We start from the raw sequence: 6,675 nt of genomic DNA on the forward strand, positions 1-6,675 counted from the left end.
GTTTCCAGAAGAGTGCAGGTGCTAGAGCTGAGTTCTGGTTATTCTTACCTTGTGTGGGAGAGCCAGGTGAGGACAGGGCACGGCAGGCAGCCCCAGTCTCCGCTGACACCGTAGTGTGGTCTTTCAGGAAACAATATCTGTAACCTGACAGCAGATTTGTCACCTGAGCCACTGACTACCTGATCCTTCGGCTTTGGAGAAGGAGTGCCCCTGTCAGAGGGAGCAGTGATATCGGATCCCAGGGGACCCTGGGAGGAATCCGAGGATATAGCTTCAGTTAGGAGCCAGGGTGCAGATAAGAGGAGGCAGACATAGAGACGGAGCAGTTCTGGAGATCAGGAATGTAATCGAGAAGAGTCTGCAGAAATATATATAAATAGCATTAAATAAACAATAATATCAGAAATATAAGGGGGGGAGGGCCCAAGGGAGCTAAAAAGCAAGTAGAATTCAAGGGAATTGAGGAAGAAAGGGGGCCAGGAGAAAGGATCTGAGCAGTTAGGTGCATACAGAGAAGAGGAAGTAAGAGAAAGGTCTGGTCCAAGGATGGAGCGCTTGGGAAGAGAGGGGCTTTTGATTCAGTACCCAGAGCCACAAAATGTTAAGAGTTGGGCAGGACTTCAGAGATCACACAGACCAAATCTCTCATGCCATGGATAAGAAAACAGACCCAGAGAGGAGTGACTTGCTCATTCGGTCACTCCAGGGTTTGGATTTGTCTTCTGGCCTTCTTTCTGTGGCCCAGGTGAAAGCCCTTAGAAAATTCTGAGGTGAGAAAAGAAAGAATGAAACCAGGTTAAATTACTATGCAAAGGGGCTACTCCTCACACACACATGTGTATGCACACAGAAAGAGGGAGAAAGAGACACTGCTCTTAGATCAGAGAGATCCATCTCTCTGATCTGGTCAGGGTGAGAAGGCTTGTCTGCCGTCTGTTTATATCCCAAGGCCTTCACTTGACACCAGCTCTAAAGAGTAATTCAACACCAAGGCTTCACTCAAACCATATTCTCTTCTTCTTTCCTTAGAACTCTTCTTTATTCTATCGCCCAAACCCGTATGTTCAAATCCATTATTACTGCACCTCTGTCCTGGAAGTTTCATTGACGATCATAGAATTTTAGAACTGGAAAAGACTTCAGGAATCCTCTGGTAAAAACTTCTCATTTTATAGATGAGGAAATGGAGGCCCAAAGAAATAGAATAACTTGGCCCACGGCAATCAAAGGAGGTGAGGGCGGTGCTGGGATTTTCCAAAATGAGTCAAAAAGTTAGAACCAGTGAAATGATCTATTGCCTCACTGTGCCAATATTTTCTCTTTGCTCATCAGAGTTACCACATCTAGTCTGAAAAACAGAGAGGAGAATCAGAGGAAGAATACGGCCTGGGTTCCCAACAGTTTCCTACTCCTGGTTCCAACCCATCCTGCAAGCCACTTAAATTTCTGCCCTTTGTTCTGTAACAACCCTCTTAAAAGAAATTCTCCCTTTTGCTGATAAGGTAGCAAAATATGACTCGACTGGATTCAAATCCTGTGTGTCCTGGGCAGTTTCTAAACTTCTCTGTGTTGGTGTTCTTTTCTGCTAAAATGAGAAATACTAGTATAGAGTTGTCATGAGTGTTAAATTTGACAAGGCATTTAAAGTATTCAGCACAGTGCCTGGCATTCATTCAAAAAAAAAAAAACAAACTACCTATCATGTGCTAGGCACTGTACAGAATAAACATTCACTAAATGTGACGACTGTTATTAGTCTAGCTCAATATGATTCTTTTATTTGAAGCTACAGAGTCGTAATTAATTCAGAAATTGTTACCAAGAGGTAGTGTCTTGAATGAAAGACCTTTAGAACAAGTACGGAACTAGCTGAGTCAAGCAGAGAAGGTAACAATGAGGACTTCCTCAAACCAGAAGGGGAAATTCTTGGCAGTCCACCAGATGATGAAGCAGTTTAAGCAGTCCTGTTGCTGCCAAGGATTCAGACTATGTTCCAACTGAGGGTGAAGTGCTTAGGGTTTATAGCAAATATGTCAGCCTTATTCAATATAAGCAAGTTACTGCTTATAGTCTGGTAAAAGTTCAACAAAAGCAAGACAAGTTCCAATCCATGGATAAGAGCAATCCAGAACCAACAAACTGAAGTGACAGGGGTCCAGAGCAGGAAATTAATCATGTGTTTTGCTTAAGTGAAGTGGGTTAGATTGGTGTGGTGATTGCTATGCTCTGTGATCTGGCAACTGGAATGGAGATACGTGGGAGGAGCCAAGGGAGTTGAGAGATCTGCTGCTGCTGCTGCTAAGTCGCTTCAGTCGTGCCTGACTCTGTGCGACCCCAAAGACGACAGCCCATCAGGCTCCACCTTCCCTGGGATTCTCCAGGCAAGAACACTGGAGTGGGTTGCCATTTCCTTCTCCAATGTATGAAAGTGAAAAGTGAAAGTGAAGTCACTCAGTCTTCGACTTAGCGACCCCGTGGACTGCAGCCTACCAGGCTCCTCTGTCCATGAGATTTTCCAGGCAAGAGTACTGGAGTGAGGTGCCAGTCTGAAACATCCTCAATTCCCTAAACCAACTGCAGGGCGCTTTCTGATTAGAACACAGGCTTCCCTTTGTAAAGCATTTGGGATCTTAGTTCCCCAACCCGGGATTGAGCCTGTGCCCCCTCCAGTGGAAGCTTGGTGTCTTAGCCACTGGACTGCAAGGAAGTCCCATTTTCCTACCTTTCCAGTTTGCCTTTTATAACTGAAATATAGATATATACTGCTAAGGACCCAAGCAACCCCCAGATCTCTTGCAGTTAGGTGGAGTCCGGTGATTAGTCTTGGCTAATGGATAGTAAATGACCAAAGAGCTAAGAGCGAGTGAGTGATGCTGTTGAGGTAACCTGGAAACCACACGTTGAGACAGCAGTGTCATAAGGCTAATTAGCCCCGATTTATCACGCAGCATTTAGAGTCAATTCTTATTTGTGAATTCTGTCTTTGTGGATTCCTCTGCTCACTAAAATGCATTTGTGACCCCAAAATCAGTAACCATGGCAATCTCACAATCATTCACAGACATGTGCAGAGTGGTGAAAAATCTGAGTCGCTTGATGTGCATATTCCTAGCTGAGGTCAAATAAGGCAGTACTCAGTGCCCATACTACCCTGAATGTGTTTCATCTCGTCTGATCTCGGGAGCTAAGCAGGGCCAGGCCTGGTTGGCACTTGGATGGGAAACAAGGCAATACTCTACCTTCTTCTCACACTGTAAATAAGTGTCCTTTTCACCATCTATCTAGTGCCACAATTTTAGTATTTTTGTGCTTTTTGTTAGTAATTTCACTGTTTAAAATGGTTTTCCAGCTTCATGCTCCTAAGCACAGGAAGGCTGCAATGCACCTTACAAGAAAACGTGTGTATGATAAACATTATTCAAGCGTGAGTTATAGTACTGTTGAAAGAGGCCAATACTACTGAATCAGCAACATATTATAATTAATAAGGTGTCTTTAAACAGAAACACCTTACAAAAAACATCCTACAGGAGGGAAGGGGAGTTTGGAGAAGAATGGATACATGTATATGTATGGCCGAGCCCCTATGCTGTCCACCTGAAACTGTCACAACATTACTAATCAGCTATAACTCCAATACAAAATAAAGTTTAAAATAAAAACACCATAGATAAAAGAAAGTTATGTATCCATCCAATGATATTTGAAGATGTGAGGGATAGTTGGAGATCAAACGGGGAAACTATGGTCCAAAATTAAAGCTTATTACAAACCGTATGCAAAAAAATTTTAGTTACATCACAACTGTATCTAAATCCTAACTTCTCTTCCAAAATGCTCTTGAGGAACCATCATAGTTACCTGGCATAGAGTTTGAATCTCTTCCTTGACTCAAGGATAGTTATAGATGGGCTTTCCTGATAGCTGGTAAAGAATTCGCCTGCAGTGTGGGAGACCTGGGTTCATTCTCTGGGTTGGGAAGATCCCCTGGAGTAGGGAAAGGCTACCCACTCCAGTATTTTGGCCTAGAGAATTCCATGGACTGTATTGTCCATGGGGTCACAAAGAGTCCGACACGACTAAGCGACTTTTACTCACTAATAGCAGGGATACTAGGTCAGGGCAAGGATAAAAAGGGAGCTGGAGGAGTAATGGACTCGTTGCCAGTGGGGTTTGATCCTTAGGCCCTGAAATATTTTTATTTCGTTAGAAAAAAATTTGGTTGTGCCTGGGTGGCTTGTGGAATGTGGGATCTTAGTTCCCCACCCAGGGATTGAACCTGGGCCCTCGGCAGTGAGCGTGTGGAGTCCTGACCGCTGAACTGCCAGGGAATTCCCTGAGCAGCATCTTTGAGTAGTTTTTCTCAGAGTACAGACTGAGGACCAGCAGAATTGGCTTCACTTGTTGACATGTTAGAAAGTACAGAATCTCAGGTCCCATCCTCAGGGCCTATTGAATCAGGTGTTAAATACACACATTAAAATTTCAAAAGCACATTATAGCTATATGAGGACTGATTCCCCTTCTGGATTTTTATACCTAACCTTAAATGAAGTGGAGGGCTTCCCTGATGGCTCAGAGGGTAAAGCGTCTGCCTGCAATGCGGGATACCCTGGTTCGATCCCTGGGTTGGGAAGATCCCCTGGAGAAGGAAATGGCAACCCACTCCGGTTCTCTTGCCTGGAAAATGCCATGGATGGAGAAGCCTGTAGGCTAGAGTCTATGGTAGGCTACAGTCTATGGGGTCGCAAAGAGTCGGACACGACTAAGCGACTTCACTTTCTTAAATGAATGTCCTGTGCTTGCTACCTCATTTTTTTAACTCCTTCTTTTATATATAAGTGTATATATATATATATATAATTTATTTATTTGGCTGCACCAGGCCTTAGTTGCAGCATGTGGAATCTCTTAGTTGTGGCAGGTGGGATCTAGTTCCCTGACCAGAGCTCAAACCCGGGCTCCCTGCACTGGGAGTGTGGAGTCTTAGCCACTGGGCCACCAGGGAAGTCTCCCTCTCAGACTTCTTTTTTTTCCCTCGCAGACTTCTTCCTGGCTCCTCTTTCTCTTCCTGTCCTTCAAACGTTCCTGTTTCCCAGGCTTCTGTGTCCAGTCCACTTTTCTTCTATTTGCACTAAGTGGAAATCTTCTGTCATCTCTAATTCTGGCTGATTCCTTTGGGGTTGCTAGGTACACAAGTGCGTCTAAAATTGTATCTGTAGTTCTTCGTTCCAAATACTGATGCCACCTTTCTTATTATACGATTTTATGATTTTATTTATGTATTTTTGGTTGTGCTGGCTCTTCATTGCTGCTTGGGCTTTTCTCTAGTTGTGGTGAGTGGGGGCTGCTCTCTAGTGGAGGCGCACAGGCTTCTCATTGTGGTGACTTCTCTTGTAGCAGAACATGGGCTCAATAGTTGAGGTGCATGGGCCTGGCTGCTCTGTGGCAAGTGGGATCATCCCAGACCAAGGACTGAACCCATGTCTTCTGCACTGGCAGGTGGATTCTTTACCCCCAAGCCACCAGGGAAGTCCATTATTACAAGATTTTAAATACAATACTGACGTTTATTTTTCAAACATTTGTGTTTTGTTCCATATTTTATGGGAAATGACTAAAATGCTTTTCCTTGAAACATAGTTAGTTCTTAGTTTTAGACAATCTTTACTTACTTTATTTTAAAAATTGAGAATTCATATAATATAAAATTTACCAGTTTAGAGTATACAATTTAGTGTTTCAAGTATTCCTCAAAAATTTATGTTCATACATGTTAACACTCAACAAGTGACAGAATTTTTAATAATAAACATTTCTAAAGATTTGAGTCATCCAACAGGATCCTCTCTAGAAAATGTTACCAGTAACTAGAAACATCAAACATTGGATAACCCCCTTTCAGTGATGTTCTGTAAAGTGTTGCTACTTTGATGGGAGACAGATTAACTCTGAGGGCCCTTCTAACACTAAAAATCTGTGGGACATACTGATCTGCCCTGCCCGCTACAGAGTGGACTCAATGCCCTCAGAAATAGCAATGGAAAAAAGGGACGCAGTTTTGGCCCAGAAACAGGTGAAAACACTTTGATCAACACTTTGATTAAAGTTAACGGTGCACAGGAGAAGCAATGTTCTTAGAGTAGCAATGGGAACAACTGTTGTTGCTGTTCAGTCGCTATGTCCAACTCTTTTCGACCCCATGGACTGCAGCACACCAGGCTTCCCTGTCCACTATCTCCCCGTTTGCTCAAATTCATGTCCTTTGAGTCAGTGATGCTATCTAACCATCTCATCCTCTGTCACCCCCTTCTTTTGCCTTCAGTCTTTCCCAGCATCAGAGTCTTTTTCCAGTGAGTTGGCTCTTCGAATCAGGTGGCCAAAGTAATGGCAACAAGAGTTCTCAATTAGTCACACTCACAGCTTCTGGGGTCTCCTCACCCCCAACCCCCAGGGACTTGTACTCACTAGTGAGGTAAATTAGGACTCTAGTAGGAAGTAGACGCTTCAGAAACGATGGGCTGTAGTGACAATGCCAAGGGCAGAGTGAGACTCAGGAGCTGTGGCAAGAGTAGAAAGCCAAGGACCGGGGCCCCCAGCAGCATCTGAACCAACTTTTCACCTGATCTGGTTGTCTTTCAGTATCCCCTCTGTCTCCGAGACAGATCACTGCAC

Source organism: Bos taurus, chromosome 21, assembly GCF_002263795.3.
Source record: "Bos taurus isolate L1 Dominette 01449 registration number 42190680 breed Hereford chromosome 21, ARS-UCD2.0, whole genome shotgun sequence".
In the NCBI taxonomy this organism is placed as follows: Eukaryota; Metazoa; Chordata; class Mammalia; order Artiodactyla; family Bovidae; genus Bos; species Bos taurus.